Raw genomic sequence first — 5,259 nt, forward strand, 5'->3', positions numbered from 1 at the left:
CAATTAGGGCTCATAGTAATAAGCATATTCCACACACAGTAATTCTGGTGCCAGTATAATTATTGTAAACTTCTAGCACATATAGACACGTATTAAAATCTCACTTAGTTTTGAAGCAATGTTGAATAGCCAGTGCTACAGATAAAAGAGCTAAAACCCACTTTAAAGCAATGTTTTAGTAACAAGCTGATACAACACTCTGATATATATGTATATATTATTTTGAAATGTTGTGCTAGTATTTATTTGTGATTTTTGAACTTATCTGTGTTTTAGCCTAAGAACAGAATTTGTATGTGGGGATTCACAGTACTGACAGCAAAGAGAAATTCATTTTTTAAAATGTGCCACTAATTAAGTCAATACATTCCATGCTGATGTATTCTTTTCTAATCAATAGGTACAGGGCAGACCACAAGCGCCAGTTCTACCACAATCTATTCCAGAGACTTGTTTAAAAAAAGAGTTGTGCATCAGGCAGTTCCTGTACATGACAGTTCTAAACTATGCTTGAGTTTCTCTTGGCAAAGGACTCTTGCAAAGCTAATTCATTCAGCAAAAAAAAAAATGTTAAGCAATATGACTAGGTTTAAAAACCTAGAGCCAATATTTAGATCTTGTAAGCTAAAAAAGTATCCTTATTTGTGTTTGTTTTCAATGTATATGCATACTTAAATGAAAAGACAATGAAAAAAACTGCACTGTCTACAGTTGTGCAAATATTGCATGTAACTCAAAAGTGACATTGCCATGACATATTAACTAAATAGTGCAGTATCCATATACGTTTTTATTTATTAATCTTTTTGTTTATTTATTCACTTTTGGCCCCCTCCTACCTAGGCCATTAAACCCCACCTTGCCGTTCTAACTCGGTCATTCTCGCTCTTGCTGGCTATAGGCACACCACTAACTGGGGTAAGGGTTGGGTCTGAGATAAAACATCATCACTGGTCTGATTAGATTTCTTTTCATTATGCCCTGCCCTGAGTCTTGCCTCCATTGCCAATATGGACATTGCAGGCAAGGCTGTGGACGGTCTGTCAGTGTACATTCACATTCTGGCAGGATTGAAACCCCTAGTCTTGACATTGGGCTGTAGCCCATACCAGAAACATTGTAAAATTTTGTGACAGGTAAGCCAGCATTTTCCTATACTTCTTGAGAAAAGCTCATTTGCATACTTATTTATTAAATAGTGAAGACACTGTTATTCTAACTCCACTAATATAACTGTATGATGATTCTGAAGACTGAAACCATTATTTATGGGGAAATTCTAGCTTAGAGTTTTTAGTAATGCTGTAAAGCTTCTGCCTGTTTGCTGCGTTAGAAGAATATAAAACACTAACACAACAGTGCAGGCAAAAGAAAATTACATTTTATTTAAATGACTATGACCCATACTTAAGAAATTCCAGTTTCAAGAAAAGAAAACAGGCTAGAAATATAACATTGAAATATACCTGTCAATATATCTATACTGAACACACACTATTACAAGTTATTATACTTATTATATCAGCTTTAAGTATTTTGTATTTTTGTACTGATAGTTCATTTTTTAGCAGAGGTGGGTTTTATTACTTATTATAATTGCTTCCTTAACACCTGTAGTGGTCAGCTGATCATTTAGTGGACCCATCAGATTTTAGATCCCCATTCATTCCCAGAGTAGGTACATTTCAAGATTTTTAGTATGCTCCTTAATCTGACGATGCCTATTTAAGGTGAAACAATTTTAATGGAAATGCATTATACTTTTTTAAATTATCCTCTGATATAACCCCAGTATTCAATATGGATTATTGCAGTAGTTTATCATCATGACAGCATTTTTTGTATCTTTTGGCAAATTCTTGCTGTAGGGATTCTAACAGTGCAGAGGACTAAAGCTCTGATTTCTTAATGAGCTGCTTCCTGTGCCAAGGATACAGGGTTTGAATCTTTCCACCTTCATTTGCATATTGTATGATATTAACCAAGTCACTTAATGACACAGTACTCTGGCACAATTGGGACTTTGGGCTATACACTTAAATGGCTTTCTAGACTGCATGCCTAGCAACTATCTATGAACCTTAGCTAGGCAGTAGAATCTTAGCTTTAACAAGATGCCTAGTGGTAAGAACAAGGCAGGCAGCGTATGATTTTGTTTAGTAGTAGTAGTATGAGACAATACTCGGAAGAAAATCAAAGCTTCTTCCATTCAGTGAGTAAATGGCTTTATTTACTGCTCCCAAAAGAAGATTACCATTCCAGATATCTGGCCAATCAGTACTCATTTAAGGTCTATGAAGGTTGAATGTAATATGATCCACCTGGCTTTATGTAATCTGATCCACATGGCTTTATGTAATCTGATCCACCTGGTTTTATGAATGTGCCAAAGGTTGCTAGCTGGAGTAAGACTACAGTAAAATTGTTAACTCCTGTGCAAGCAATAAGGTACCTGTGAGGAAGCTGCAATACAAGTCAGTGTAAATAAATTTGACTGCTGGTTCACAGGCAGAAGTAACAGTTTATTCACTGATCTTCTCTGCCCAGGAATGTTTCCATTGTGTCTAGCACTAAATACTTCAGTTAGGTACAAAAAATTAATAAAATATGCTCTACACTCACTGATGTTTGTTATGGCAACACCATGTACTGATACAACTGTCCATTCAGGAATGTACACTGATCAATTACCATGTCAGCCTTCCTTCCTTCCTGTCAGGCCTTCCATAACCCATTATCATTATTACAATGCCACTGATGGCATAGATGGACATCATGGCATCTGGCCGGCCCAGGTGTAATGAGTTATCTAATAGTATATATAGTTATGTAACAGTATTATGACTGTAAACACTGTTATGCTTGATACTGCATTATACAGTAATCCGGACGTTCATGAGATGTTCTAAATGGGCAATTTAAGTGCTGAATTTCTGGTGAAGCTTGCTATTTTGTAGTTTAGTCCATACTTGACTTTAAAAAATGCATTATAATTTACTGTACTATGCTGTATTTTTACAATGATTAACTAATTTAATTCATGTGTGGCCTGTCTATCCAGATTTTACTTACCAAAATACCCCTGAGAATGGAGTTTGAGAAGCCATCTCAGTAAGCTAGGAATTACAAGAAAGGATAACAGCATTATATAAATCACGTTGTACTTGTATTTGTTTTTTTCTTGTGTGTTAGTGTATAGCAAACCTTAAGCTGTCATTCTGATTTGTTACACTACTATGTCTGTATATATAAAGTTGTTGAGCAATATTTGTGTTACAGATGAAGTACAAGGCAACCAATTTCCATCAAAAAAGAGCACAGAAGTTACATGATACAATGAAATTATCCTGATAAAAGTGTATCACGGGGGTGCATGACTAAGGGAGTGTCAGTAAATGTCTGTTTGTTAAAGACGATGAACATGCTTAAAACCAAATGATGTCATTTATTATATGATTAAATTCATGGCTATGTATGAACATATTGCTGTCCCCTGCTTCATTCATGGTACACAATTTTGAGCCTAGTCGATTGCATATAACACTTATCCTTGCTGATCCTGTATCATTTACACTGTACATCTTTAAACTACTCTTAGCTATCATCATATTGAGGTGTGGCTTCCAAAATGTCTATCATCATGAGATGTGGCTTCCAAAAAATGTCTATCATCATAATGAGGTGTGGCTTCCAAAATGTGGTAGTGTAGTCTACTTACGGACTACATCCATTTAGTTCTGCACAGGGGCAGTATAACTGCACAGCTTATTGTGTTGTACCATATAATTAAAACTTGCTAGTTTACTGCACAGCAAAGATTATCTGAGGTTCTTCAATTCTGTCCAAGCAACACTACTAACTGAGCTGATTGCCTAAATAACCTCGCAGAGCAACATCAGTGACAGATTCAAATATTTTGCATGGCTTTTCTACAATAAGTATATATATATATATATATATATATATATATATATATATATAATTTTTTTTTTTAATTTGGTCACTGTTTATGCCTTAATTATCTCCACTTTTGCTACCTATTCTATAACATGTGGTAGGGAATTTTTATGACTTCTTAACTACTATAAGGTGACTGGTTACTCTTCTGATACTGTTAAATATTTACAATAATTTGGGGATATTATAGCTCTATATTTTAGCAAACCCCGTGAGTGCAATTAACTAGCTTTTATATAATGATGTACCCTTAAATATGGCATGGTGTATATTTTATTGACATTTTAACAGAGCTTTGGCTCCACAGAAAACAAAAATTTGTAAGTAAACAAGAAACAAGCACATGTTGTCAATGATGAATTTGCAAAGAAAGGACAAAGCATACCAAAATTCATATCAAAAGCAATATGCAGCAGCACATGAATAAACAGAGAATTAAACATTTTCTTAAAAAAAAACTTCTGGGTAGAAATTTGTTCTTCAGTATGCTAAATCAGTGCCAGCAATAATGCACAAACAATTTATGGTTCATAGTAAATTGAAACTCATTTCCTGTAAACTACATTGTAATGAAGCCATACTACACAGAGAGAAGAAACATCAAAGGATGAACATTATAAACACACAAGAGAAAGTGAATGAATTTTAATGTGTGGAAAGAAAGAAAGATAGAAAGCAGCACATAACACACAGCCCACTAAGAACACCAGACAGAGGCATGTATGTATGTATGTAAGGGATTTAATCCAACTGTCTGTCTAGCTATAAATATATATGTATATGTATATATATATATATATATATATATATATATATATATATATATATATACATATATATAGGTTCACTATAGAATCCCAAAATACTGAAATCCCGAATTTCAGTATTTCGAAATTCTAAATCTCGAAAGCTTGAAAGTGCGAAACTCCAGAAGCGCGAAATTCAAATCCTGAAGTTCGGATGTTCTGGTGTTGCAGTGTGTGAATGGATAGGTGTAAGTTCAGGTAAGTATGTATGACTGTGTTGGTTAGGGGCTTTAGTGTATGTTAGTGTGTGTTTTGGCTGTGATGTGTGTGCGCAAGGGGCCGTGAAATGTGTGGCTTTGAGTTACCTTTGTGTGTGTGATTGTGCGATCTCAGAGTTAGTATATATAAGTAGGGGATGTGTGGGGGGCATAGAGAGAGAGAGAGAGAGAGAGAGAGAGAGAAGCATTTCACTTTGTTGAATCAGGGTGATGTGTGTTGAGAATTCACTTAAAGGGAATATTTTCAAGTACTGTAGATGCTGAAAGAAGGAAGACTG

General features: G+C 34.9%; 1 protein-coding gene across 2 annotated transcripts in view; it reads left to right on the plus strand.

Moving 5' to 3' along the window:
- The window catches only part of PTHLH (parathyroid hormone like hormone), a 29,469-nt gene extending 25,986 nt beyond the window's left edge, over positions 1-3,483 (plus strand). For both annotated transcript variants that reach the window (XM_044088194.1, XM_044088195.1), the window contains exon 5: positions 1-3,483. This exon is cut by the window's left edge and continues 493 nt beyond it. The gene's annotated coding sequence lies outside the window, so the exon portion shown is untranslated.
- Positions 3,484-5,259: the final 1,776 nt, after the last annotated feature.

The sequence above is a fragment of the Protopterus annectens genome, chromosome 11.part0 (assembly GCF_019279795.1).
Source record: "Protopterus annectens isolate FY-2018-M chromosome 11.part0, PAN1.0, whole genome shotgun sequence".
In the NCBI taxonomy this organism is placed as follows: Eukaryota; Metazoa; Chordata; order Ceratodontiformes; family Protopteridae; genus Protopterus; species Protopterus annectens.